Source organism: Quercus suber, unplaced genomic scaffold, assembly GCF_002906115.3.
Source record: "Quercus suber isolate HL8 unplaced genomic scaffold, Cork oak 2.0 scaffold_91, whole genome shotgun sequence".
Taxonomy (NCBI): Eukaryota; Viridiplantae; Streptophyta; class Magnoliopsida; order Fagales; family Fagaceae; genus Quercus; species Quercus suber.
In genome coordinates this window covers 186778-200892 of record NW_027069556.1, presented here as the reverse complement: position 1 = coordinate 200892, position 14115 = coordinate 186778, and positions in this window count along the sequence as shown.

Genomic DNA, 14115 nt, shown 5'->3' with positions numbered 1-14115 from the left:
TCCTACGTAGCAAAGTGAGAAATCATGGGAAAGAGACTCACCTTGCTTCAATGCCTACAACACAAAGATTATTTTGAGAGGACAAGAATAATCAAAGAACACAACAATGGTTAGTAATCACAACTTAGAAACAAAAGGCTTTGAAAATGGTTTTAGAAAACAATTTGGAAAACAAATTTTCTACCTTAGATTTAACTAAAGAGAGCTTTTTTCTTTGTAAAAAATGTGTTTAGGTTCTATGTTAGGGTTTTGAAAAGAGAAAATAGTGTTTTAGAGAAGATGAAGGAAAAAAAATAACTCTCTTTAGCTAGGGTTTTGATTGGAGATATAAGATGAGTATTTATAAGTTAAAATTAGGATTTTCGGGGCTTTTTAAAGGTCTTTGGACATTCCCAAGGGTCTAGGGGCATGCCCAAAACATCAAAGAATTATGTTTTGGGCCCTTAAAAATGAAGTTCCACTGCTTAGAAAATCTGCCTGTGTACGCATCTTTCGAGGGTGCACACGCACCCTTGATTCATGCGTATGCATGCCCTAATTCCTGACAATTTTGATTGCCCGATTTCAAATGGTCATAACTTACTCAATATAAATCCAAATTAGGCAAACTTTGTGTCCAAAAGTAATCCCAGGATGTCTAATTTCTAATGAAGCTAACTTCACTTAAAAATTCTTTGTGATCAAAAGTTATGGCCAAAATAGTGAGAAAAGGTCATTTGTAAAATCGTTTTCAACGCAATTTAAACACTTTTTAATTATGATTACTTCCAAACTATTGTGAACTCTTTAAATACCCTTGGTTGACATATTTCAAGCTCATCATTGGTGCCGAGGACCAAAATTTATTAACGAGTACAAAGTGAGGTGTCTACAGTGAGTACAATTTGGCTATGTTTAGCAAATGAGATTATGTATGATGTCATATATAAGGTATCAACTGCTGCTATATGGTTGAAGTTGGAGAGTCGGTATTTGTCCAAGTCTCTCACAAATAAATTAAATCTTAAGTGGAAACTTTATGGGCTTAAGATGGTAGAGGATGCAGATTTACCTCAGCACATCAACACATTCAACCAAGTTATTAGTGGTATAAAATTTGATGATGAAGATAAGGCAATAATGCTTTTGACCTCACTCTCGGCTTCCTATCAACACTTGATTTCAACCTTATGTTAGGGGAAGGAGACTTTGGAATTTAAAGAGATCTTAAGAGCCTTGATGGATCACTTCCATCGAAAGCAGAATTCAGGTGAGAGTTTTGGGGAATGGCTCATGGTAAAGTGTAATCAAAATCATGGAAGTGAGAAAGACAAGGATAATGGTTTTGCTAGTGGATACAGTAGATCCAAATCCAAGAGTAAGACAGTGAAGTGTTATAAATGCCAAAAGAGGCATAGATTTTAATAAATTGTACTCACTATAGACACCTCATTTTGTGGAAAAGAGGTGGCGATGCCACAAAAAGGCCTGGATTACACATGGAGGTACAAATGGTCCTAAGCATAAAAGGTTACAAGTCTTCCTAGTTCAGCCCTCGAATACCTGGATAGATCCAATCCTTTCTTAAATCAGAGACAACCAGCTTCCATTATGATAGGCCACAAACGTATAGACCCCTTGTGATTAAACCAATTAATTAATTAGCCAAGTTATTAATTATTTAACCACTTGTAATGATCATCTTGAACCTACTTAGATTTACCCAAATACAAGTAAAGTGCATTTTGTCAAAGGATATGCCAATTACATAAAAAAAATGTCCCCAACAAATTAAACCCATCCGCAGCAAAGAAGATCAAGATTAGATCAGCAAGATTCACTGTTGTGAACAATAAACTTTATAAAAAGGGATTTTCACTACCCTATTTGAAGTGTTTGAGTTTAGAGGAGGCAATGTACATATTGCGAGAAATCAATGAAGGTATATGTGAAAACCATTCAAGGCCCCGATCTTTAGTTAGGAAGGCAATCTGAGCAGGCTATTTTTGGTTGACCATGCAAAAAGACGCAGTCAAACTTGTCCAGAGATGTGACAAATGTCAATGGCTTGGGAATGTACAGCATATTGCAGGGGAGTTGATGACAAGCATTTCTTCCCCCTGGCCATTTTTAACCTGAGGGATTGATATCATTGGCCCTCTGCCACAAGGTAAGAAGCAAGTTAAGTTTTTACTTGTTGCTATTGACTATTTCACAAAATGGGTTGAAGCAGAATCTTTGACAGTAATCACGGAGAAGAAGATACAACACTTCATCTGGAAGCACATCATCTATAGGTTTGGATTCCCAAGGGTGATCATTTCTAACACTGGATGACAATTCGATAACCAAAAGTTCAGAGAATTTTGTATAGAGCAAGGAATAAAAAGCCATTACTCATTGCCTGGGCATCCACAAGCAAACAGTCAAATAAAGGTTACAAATCGTACTTTACTCGAAGTCATCAAAGCTCGACTTGAGGGGGCAAAGGGTTCATGGCTAGAAGCGTTACCAGGTGTTTTATGGGCTTATCGAATGACTACAAGAACGCCAACAAGAGAAACGCCATTTAAGCTAGTCTTTGGTACAGAAGTAGTGGTTCCTATTGAAGTAGGGCTATCAAGCCTTAGACAAGCTCATTATGACGAGAATCTCAACAACGAAGAATTGAAGCTAAGTTTGGATTGTTTGTCTGAAGTCAGAGATGATGCCACTCAAAGAATGGCTCGATACCAGCAAAAGATGTCAAAGTACCACGACTAGAGGGTAAAGCTTAGGAGGTTTAATCCTAATGATATAGTGCTGTGAAAAGTTTCATAGGTCACCAAGGATCCAACCTAAGGAAAGTTAGGCCTTACTTGGGAAGGCACGTATAAAGTTCTTTGTTATTTGAGAAGAGAGAGTTACTACCTAAAAGACCTCGACAGCAACCCATTGCCTCATCCTATAGAGCACCTCAAGAAATATCAGTAAAAACTAATGATGCCAATAAATTTCTCCAATAGGAATACCTTGTCTGACGTATCATCAGATAAGAAAGATTTTACTGTTGTTGCAATTTCTTCTCATTTTGGATTTTCTTTTTTGTTAAGTTGTTTCCCCTATAATCCCCTCGTAAATAGGGTGAATAAATAAGGCATCCCCAAGCCATAATTTCAAGACCTGATCTTTGATACATGTATCCAATACAGTACAAACTCTAGTAGTAAAGTTGTTGACAAGCCTATGCTAATTTCTAAGGAAATTGTTGTAAATGAAAAAGCTCTATTGACGAGCTTAAAAATAGCAAAACTTTTCTAAGGATTAATTATCAATGGTAAAAACTCTATTGACGAGTTTAAATCATGAGAAAATTTTCTAAGGAAAAAATTATCAATGGTAAAAACTCTGTTGATGAGTTTAAATCATAAGTTTCTAAGGAAATAATTACCAATGATAAAAGCTCTATTGATGAGTTTAAATCATGGGAAAATTTCTAAGAAAGAAATTATCATTGGTAAAAACTCTGCTAACGAGTTTAAATCATAAAAAAGTTCTTAGGAAAATGATTGTCAGTAAGAGCTCTGTTGACAAGTTCAAATCTTGAAAAATTTTCTAAGTGAAAGTTCTATAGACGAATTCTAAAGGAATTACAGTTAGTGATATAAGCTCTAACAATGAGTATAAATTGTAAGAAAAGTGTTCTTCATAAAAAGAACTCCATTGACGAATACAAGCTATCAAAAAAAAAAAATCCCGAGAAGCAACGATTATAGCCATGATCTCCAAATGAACAAGTTGAGATTGTCAAAAGGCTAACCCAAAAAAGAAAAAAAAAAAATTGCTCTCCAAAAAGTTAGACAATGTATCTTATGAACATGTAGTAAAACATATAAAGTAGGAATATAAAAGGCCTCAAAACAAAGAGTCAACCATTGTTTCAAAGCAAGAAAATAAAAGCTTCAAAACAAGGAGGTAACCATTGGTCTTAACAAGGATAAATTAATTTTTCTAAGGAGGAGGAGCAATGGCCTCATCTCCCTGGCCTTGATCTGCTCGTCCAGCATCAGGAGCATCCTCTCCTCCAACAACAACAGCAGCAGCTTCTTCTTGTTCCCTAGCCTTGTTAGCAAGAACCTCCGTGTCAATAGTTTCAAAATCAAGATTGGAGAATTCCACTACCTGGTTATGATGCTTCATCGTTCATCTACGAAGAAGCTCAAAACCCTTATAGTACTGAATAAACTGAAGGTCAAAGAAGTGTTTAGATTTCTTAAACTTTTGAATGATCTTCTCACGTTTAGAATCAATCTGCAAGAGAGCAGCCTAGATTTCCCTGTCCTTTTGAATGACAAGCATTTTCTCCACCCTCAATTCTTCACTAAGTTCCTTAACTTTCTCCTTGGCTTTATTGGCTATGTCCATAGCTTCAATTAAGTCTTTCCTCAACTTTGAGCTCTCAGCTTCGACAAATTCAATCTTGGAGTTAGCCATCACAACTTTCTCCTCATTACTAAGGTAGTCAATTGTTAAGTGCAAAGATTCACCAAGAACCTAAAAGAAAGAGTTGAATGACAAAATTGTGACTACAGTAAAACTTAAAAATAATATTTAAGTGGAATACCTGCACCAACTTATGGATATGGCAACTGGCCAATTCGTGAGAAGGAATGGAAGTCAAACCCTTGAGCTCGCCATCTATAATCATCTTGTGGGCTCTTCCAAGGGCAGTTGCCGAGTCTTCCCAAAGACTCTTCCCTATTTTGCTCTTATCTTTCAAGCGAGTAGTGGAAGAAGTGACAGCCATCACTTTAAGAGAAAGGGTTGGAGATGACAGGATGGTCTGGACAAACGAGGAAACAAGGGTTTCACCTTTCTCCTCGTTCAATTTTTGCCTCTTTGGATCTACGACGAGTTGAGATAGGGGCTTATTTTTCTTCCCTTTATACAGGCATGCTTCTCCTTGCTATACCTAGTAGCCATTTTTACAAACAAAAAAAAAAGTATATAGACAAATGAGGAGCATAACATGAGAAATTTTACAAAAAGAATGTACATACTCTTTTCTTCTCGGTGAATCTTCTCTAGCACATACTTAGTAGGCCCAAGGATGTGATCATATAAGCGACGAGGATCAACAAGATCGTCGAAATCCTCAATCTCTCGAGCAAAATCTAAGGCAGCCTAGATTCGATCTCGATATTGACTCTCCAATTCAGGGTGTTCGGAAACTGCAAAACAAAGGATGAAACAATGTTTGCATAGATAAATCATAGATGACAGAACTTGGAAAAGGGATGAAAGTATGCATGCAGCGGTGGAATTTCCCATTTTCATAGAAACCTTGGGACTTCACTCCATAGGTTGTCAGACATGGTTTCCCAACCAGTTCCAGAACCAAAAAAGTATCGTGATTTCGAATCACGAAAAGATGAGGGAAATCCAAAGACAATCCTAGACTTTCTATCCTATAGCAAAAGTTCAAAATACTCATAATGGGTAGAAGGTTTTAGAAGATACAAATACAAAAATTCATTCAAAGTTATCATGTCCCCCTCATAGACAGACATCCATATCGACATACAACTTACAATCGTCCTCCAGGAATTAGGAATGAGTTACCCAGGGCAATTTTGAAATCAAAGAGAAGTTCAATTATAAATGGATTGACGGGAAAATGAAGACCATACAGGAAAATAGCTTCGTAGAAGTACACTTTAACATGGGCAAAAGCACCAGCCTTTTCATTAGCATGAGGCAAGCAAGTGACGATGCCTTTCGGAAATTGGAACATTTTTCTAAAACCTTGCAAATGTTTCCCTTTTAAATAGAAAGACTCAGAGAGAGCAATATGCGAGACGCATCCCTCAAAAAAAGAGGTTCAAGTACCTTTTAGGGTACCTCTTTTTATGGGTAAGTGGTGTCGAGTCACCACTTATTTTTTTATGTACAAAAAATAAGAAAAACTAATATACAAATATATGGCTGAATTGCCTTTTTTCATTGATTGAATATAAAAGATACAAAATTTGAAAATTTGAACTTTACACGGCTTTGGGTCCTAGTTACAATCTACCAAATGTACATGGCTTTTTGTCCTAGTTACATTCTACCCAAAATAAACAAAGATAAGACTAGATCTACTTAACCAAAGACCTAAATCCAAAGGCTAGGTTGCAGAATTGGAAGGTGTTAGGCACCCATTCCACCCAGATAAAGTCTGGTCTTCTAGACTATTGTAACCAATGTATCATTTTATGTATGTCATGAATGATATGTTGAACATGTGAAATAAACTATTTACATAAAACTATTTATGAATGTATCCTCTTCTCGTGAAAAAAAAAAAAATCAGATATGTTTTTGTATGCGTAAAAAGAATGGTTTTTTGAAGAGAAAATTCAAATCTGTTTTTATTTAATAAAACAAAGTCTTTTGATTGGTTTAAAAAAAATTCAAATCTGTTTTTATATTTGAAAAAGATTTTTAATGAAGAAGATCTCATTCACAAAATAATTTCATGCTATATGTTAAAAAAATCATATTTATATCTATGAAAGATTCAAATCAGTTTTTTACAAGAAAAATTCAGATCTGCATCTAATTAAGATGCAGATCCATTTTTTATTAAGAAAAACTCAAATCTACATCTAGGAAATATGTAGATCTGTTTTTATTTAAGAAAAAATCAAATCTTACATCTAAGAAAGATGTAGATTTGTTTTTGTTTCAAGAAAAATTCAGATCTGCATCTAAATGAGATGCATATCCGTTTTTAAGAAAAATTCAAATCTGCATCTAAATGAGATGCATATCCATTTTTTAGTTAAGAAAAATTCAGATCTACATCTAAGAAAGATGTAGATCTATTTTTTAATTTCAAGAAAAAGCATTGATCATATGCAAATTATGGGAACTAAGAAAGAGATCATAACAATAAGGAAAGAAATCAAGAACATGTTTTGACATAATAAATCAACAATTAACGATATGAAAAACAGCTAAACTAAAAATATAAACAAACACATATCATCACAATAAGAGAAGCATAGGGAAAAGAAAAAGGGTAATCAGAAAACAACCGCTTGTATGGAGCAATCTTTTTCTTTAGAGGATATTTTAGGGTTCAAAGAAACTTGTTCAACTATCTTTGAAACCTAAAAACCCTAATTTCTTTGCAAATCTCAGAGAGGATCAATTAATCTTAGCAATTTGTGAGTCTCCAAAATGTATGCTTCTCAGAGCGTAGAAAAAAGTGCTGAATTATGAGGTTTAGTCTCTATTTATAAAGGCCTGAGGATCCTAAAAAATAGGTACAAAAGATTAGGGTTTGAATCTGGACGCATCTTTTTGTGAAATGATCAAAAAGGGTATGCATAATCGTAACCCAAAGGCCGTTGGGCCAAAACCCAAAACATGGGAATTCGACACTTTTAGAGTGCCATTTGGCACTCCAAAAGTGCCGAATTGGCTCTTGGAGGCCGAACGCACTTTCGTGTTCACGAACCATTTGGTCTCTCCTTCTAGGGTTTTTTGGCCAATCCTTGTACCTAGACACGTTGTCATCCTCCGTTTATGATTTTTGTTGTCTCTTTTCAAGATAATTCAGGCTTTTTAAGAAAAATTATCTTGTAGATAAATACCCTAAAATAAATCTTGATAAAGTTCAGATTATCCACAATTTTAATGTTATCCAATCATCCCTTTTATTCCTATGCATGCATCCCTATTTTAAACACTAATTATCAACCAATCATAGAATTATTTAATTAATTGTAATTGTTTAACCAATCAGAATTAATTTAAATTGACCATGTGTGGTCGATCCTACCTAGACACAATGCATGTTGACTGTGCAATCTTGATCATGTGATATCTTTCGATCTAATGGTCCAATTTGAAAACCGGAAACACTGTTGCGATCGTTAGAATCGCAAGATCATTTTTATGATATGCAATGAATGAATCAATGCATGTAATGCAAAGACAAAATGATGCATGTGATGAAATTATGATTTTTGGGATACATGGATGGTCATTCAAGTCATTCTCCTTAATTAAATCATGGGTGCAAAATTGAGTGTCTACAAGCACATAAAGGAATAGAAGAAGAAAATCACGGTGATCATTTCCAAATGGTGTTGGATTAAAGATTGGCAAATCAAAGGATAAAAGGGTGAGTAAAATAGGCCTAAAAGCAGTAAAACGTGACACAAATAAAATGGCTTCAGGATGTCGACAAGCAGAATACTCAAGAAAAAATCCTAGTCTAGCAAAGATGAAAGATATGGAAGGATATTCTTGTCTAATAAATGCAAAATCTACCATTAATGGAGCGTAAAGATAGGAAGCCTTACCAGGGGAGAGGTTTTTGAAATTTAAAAGCTTCAGAACTTCAAGCACAGAAACAATGATAAAGAAGGAGAAGTGAAAAGGTTTTTCTAAAAAGGAAAGGGCAGAAATCGAGGAGCGGGAAAATCAACAGGGCATTTACATGACCCACCTATAAGATTGAAACACATGTCCAAAAGCCAAACAAAGAGATCACGTCACATTTATGGTGATGGGAAGAGAATCTCGGGAAATGAAGAAAATACTAAATTTCCAAGACCATTCATATTACTACATTTGTCCAGATTGGAATGATGAAGGAATAAAGGGGGCAACTGACGAGTAGTGTACAAATGGCTGTCCATTACATGGACGACAGTTAGCACATTCAAGTCAGACATACTCTCTCATTCAAGATAGATATAAGAAATGATTACAAAGCCATTAACAAGCGCTTTCATGAGCCACCTCGTGTCCATTACTAACACCTTTATGAGCTGCTCTGCTACTATTAATCACCCAACTCAGGCATAACACTTAAGGGAGATCAACAAACCTTGCAATAACTCATGAGATGGCTATATAAAGCCATAAAGAGCAAGTAATTAAAGACAACTACAATCTAAGCTACAATACACATTAGAGATTTCCTAAGAGAGATTAACTAATTGAAGTATCGGAGGGTCCTTGGCTGGCACCAACCCGATGTCTTTCATTATCACTTTTTTGGTTCTTAATAGGAAATCCAGATTGTCCATCAAGACTGACGAGGAACATACTGATGACACATTCCATGTTTTATCACTTCATAATCCTATGATCATCATTGATTCGAAATTTCTTAGATTTCTACCACCATTTTATAGATTATCCAGAAAATTGATGATTGTTGATAGATATTCTTTGCATTGATGATATGATGAAAGCAATGAATCCTAGAAAACTACTTGGATTGGTGCTTAGAGATGAATCCTATGGATGTTATGGTGATTTGTATGACATGATCTTGGAAACTCATATTAAGATATAATTGAAGTGTTTTTTTTTTTTTTTTTTTTTTTCATAATAAGATATAAAAAAAAATTAAAAAGTAATTAAAGTAGGTGTTTTAGTCCATATAAGACTAGTTTCTTCAAAAATGGACTCCACAATTAAAATTATAATTAATTAATATAGTTGAATACATTATCTAAAAGATAAATATATCTTAAAATAATATTAAAAATGACATTATCCACATGGAATTATTTAGTGCTTGCGCATGTCTACCACAAATAAAACTATTAACCAATAGGATTTAATCTTTTAATTACATTTTAATTAATCTTTTTAAGACCAATCAAAATCAGCCCAAGATAATACTAAGTGACGAGTAGCATATAAATGGTCGTCCATTACTTGCAAACCATCAGTGACAGTGATGAGTAAGGGTATGGACGAACGTATGTGCATTATCTCCAGGTAGCAATCAATAACTGAGTAATGAATAGTGCAAAACCATTACCATCATCCAATAATGCAAAATTAAGGACCGATTAAGAACAGAAAATGTTGGAGTTAAATTGCAATCATTAAGCATTGATTGCCTAGCTGCAACATAACGGTTTACTGAGTATTAACTCAGCCTAAGGCTATATAAAGCCAGGAAAAACATGTAAAAGGACACAAACACACAACTGCTATATAAATTATAGTTTTTCTAAAGAGAATAAGTTAACTTAAGCATCGGAGGGTCCTTGGCAGGCCCCAAACTGGTGCCCTTATCTATTGAGTGCTTTTTGTAACACATGTTTTACAAGTCGTCCATCATACTAATGAGGAGCATACTGATGAGTTGCAGTTTTCTGCTTCATCAATTTGGCGTCGTCTATGGGAAACGAGGCTATATAAAGCTAGAAAAAACAGGAAAAAGGAACGAACACACAACTGCTATACAAATTATAGTTTTTCTAAAAAGAATAAGCAAACTTAAGCATCGGAGGCTCCTTGGTAGGCCCCAAACCGGTGCCCTTATCTATTGAGTGCTTTTTGTGACACAGGTTTTATAGGTTGTCCATCATACTAACGAGGAGCATACTGACGAGTTGTAGTTTTCTGCTTCATCGGTTTAGCGTCGTTCGTTGGAGACAACTAAGTTACAATTTTCTCAGGCAAATCATCGTATCTCTACCAACAAAGTTCGAGACACATGGACACTTCCACTTCATCACCTCCTACGGACCCAACCGTAATGGCCCAACAGATTCAAGCACTCACTACTAATGTGCAAGAATTGATAAAACAAAATGAAGAATTAAAGTGAAGGGCGCACCCTAGAACTCCGACTATGTTGTAGTCTCGACACAATCGCGATGACAACGATGATGAGGCCCATAGTCCAAAGAATAGCAGAAAGAATACTTCCGAACATACTGCGCAGTCAACTCGTGGTAGTGATCAAATGATGAAAAACATGAGAAAGGAGTTGGACAAGGTCAAGAACGCCATGAAGGGAAAGACAACAATAAACCTGGATGGCATGATCAAGAGGACCGACTCACTCTTCACAGCTAGTATTCTAGAGTGCCCCTTACCTCCCAAATTTTTTCTCCCTCAGCTGGAGGCCAATGACAAGCTTTTTAGTGAATGGACAAGTGTGAAGCAGCCTTCCAGAACCTCAAAGAGTATCTAGCCAAACCTCCATTACTAAGCCCGTTAGTAGAAGAAGAAGATCTGTTTTTATACTTAGTTTTATCATAAACAGTCGTTAATTCAGCTTTGATCCACGAGGAATCCAAGATACAAAGGCCAATGTATTACATAAGTCAGGCCTTTTAGGGTGTTGAAGCAAAGTATCCACGCATGGAGAAGATGGCCTTTTCATTAATTGTGGCTTCGAGAAAGTTTCGTCCATACTTTTAGGCTCATACCATTGTAGTTATGACAGACCAACCAATCCAAAAAGCAATGAGCAAATCAAATGTTGCAGGTCGTATAGTCTAGTGGGCGATTGAGCTAAGCCAGTTCAACACTGAATATAGGCCAAGAACAGTAATCAAGGCATAAGCTTTAGCGGATTTCATTGTGGAATCTACTCTTCCAATCCCTAATCAAGAAGTAGAATATTGGACAGTTTGTTCAGATGGCTCATTTGTAACAGGACTCGGAGGCGTCGGTGTCATAATGACATCACTAGAGAATGGCATCCTTAAATATGGGGTTCAACTCCAGTTTCTAGCAACAAATAATGAGACAGAGTATGAAGCAGTCCTTGCCAGTTTGAGGTCTGATTCCAAACTGATTATTGGACAAATAACCAACGAATATAAAGAAATGTAGGAGAGAATGAAGAAATACCTACAGTTGATGAGCCAACTCATTGATGAGTTTGATAACATTAAACTCGAACTAATCCCAAGGGAAGAGAACTTTGCTGCTGACGAGATTGCTAGACTTGCCTCAACCGAAGACACTTCAGCAACGAAAGGCTTGCTTATAGAGGTTTAGACAACCTTTAGTATTGACGGATTGCAAGCCCTTTCGATCCAACAAAAAAGTAACTGGATGGAACCAATCATATCCTACATCAAAGATGGCCAACTCCCATTTGACTCATTAGAGGCAAAGAAGGTCAAAGTCCAAGCAGTAAGGTTTACTGTTTTGAATGGAGAACTTTACAAAAGAGGATTCTCGATGCCATACCTAAAGTGTTTGGCCCCCAACGAAGCGACGTATGCACTACAAGAAATACACGAAGGTGTTTGTGGTAACAATTCCATAAGCACGACTTGAGGGGGCAAAGGGTACATGGCCTAAAGAGTTGCTTGGGGTATTATGGGCTTATATGACAACAGTGAGAACACCAATAGGAGAAACTCCATTCAAGTTAGCCTTCGACACTAAAGAAATTATTCTAGCTGAGATAGGAGTCCCTAGTCTTAGGCAAGCTCATTACGATGAAGGTACAAACAATGACGAACTAAGGCTCAGCTTGGATTGTTTGGCTAAAGTCAGAGATAAGGCAACCTTGAGAATGGCTCGATACCAACAAAAAATGCAAAAGTACTACAATCAATGGGTAAAACTCAGAAGGTTCAACCCCAATGACATGGTGCTGCAAAAGTCTCCCAGGCTTCTAGGGATCCAATGCAGGGGAAGTTAGGGCCTACTTGGGAAAGTCCATACAAGGTCGTCCATTACTCCAGACTAGGCAACTATTATTTGAAGGATTTGGAAGGCAATCCACTTCCTCGTCCTTGGAACGTGGAACATTTCAAGAATTACTATCAGTAAAAGCTATTGTTTGATCTAATAAGCTCCGTTTGCAAGAGCACCTCGCCTGGCAACACATAAGATAAGTGAGATTTAATTGTCTTTTCTAAGTATTTCTTTTCCTTCAAATGTTTTGTTAAAGCTATTTTTAGTTTGTTGTTTCCTTGTAATTCCCTCGTATATAAGGAATGCATGAAATAATAAGGTTTGTTCAACCATCCTTTTTTTCAATAAAGTTTGACAAAGTGTCAAAGCTAAGTTTAATGATGAAAAGGAAGTATCTAAAATCTAGCAACAAGTTCAAATCACAAATGTGATAAGAACACGAATGGTAAAAGCTCAAATGACAAGTGAAAACCATAAGTGTAGTAAAAACTCAAAAAATGAGTTAAAATCACAAAATATGGTAAAAACTCAAAATGACGAGTTAAAATCATAGATGTGGTAAAAACTTCCAAGATAAGTTAAAATCACAAGCTAAAATTGAAAATGTGGTAAAAACTCACAAGACGAGTTAAAATCACAACATATGGTAAAAACTCAAAATGATGAGTTGAAAATCATAGACGTGATAATAACTCTAACAATGAGCTAAAATCACAGAACATAGTGAAAACTCAAATGACAAGTTAATTATTAAGCAAGGTAATAAAAGAGCAAGCATGAATCATAAGAACTTCAAAGTTCAAAACAAGATAAGTGTGTTGTTTCTTAAATAAAAGCTTCAAAACAAGAGGCACCCATCATTTCTAAATTTAAAGCCCCAAAATAGGAGGCATCCATTGTCTTTAAAACGGAACCAAAAAAAAAAAAAAAGAAAGATTACTTAAATTTATACTTCAAGAAGCACTGATAATCTCCTCAAGAGGCCCGCCTCTATCTAAGTCTCGTCATTAGCTCCTCCTATAGTAGCACCTTCTCCCTCAACAACCTCGTTAGCTTCAGCAATGGTTTCACCTTCCTTCTCATTAGCCTCGTCGACAAGGATTTCAGTATCAATAGCTTCAAAGTCCATATTTGCAAAATCAGCTACATGGCTATGGTGCTTCATCATCCACCAATGAAGAAGCTTGAAGCACTTGAAGTACTGCTCAAACTACATGTCGGAGAAGCGATCAGACTCCAGGAACTTGGAAATCACTTTCCCACATTCTTCATCCATTCTTAGGAAGGGAGCTTGAACTTCCTTGTCTTTCTGAATGATGAGATTTTTCTTAACCTTTAGTGCTGCTTTCAATTCTTTCACCTTCTCCTTGGCCTTGGATGGCCGATCTATAGCTTCAATCAAATCCTTCCTCAACCTTGATCTTTTAGCCTCAACAAAATCAACCTTGGAGTTGGCCACCACTACCTTTTCCTCGCTGCTCAAGTAGTTTGTTGTTAAATGAAGGTACTCACCAAGAACCTGAAAAAATAAAAGGGTTAGTAATTTTTAACAAGTGTAACTACTTAACGAGTAATGAAGAAACGTTGAGTAAAATACCTGTACTAGCTTGTGAATATGACAGCTGACTAATTTGTGAGAAGGGATAGATGAGAGACCCTTAAGCTCGTCGTCAATGACGACATTATGAG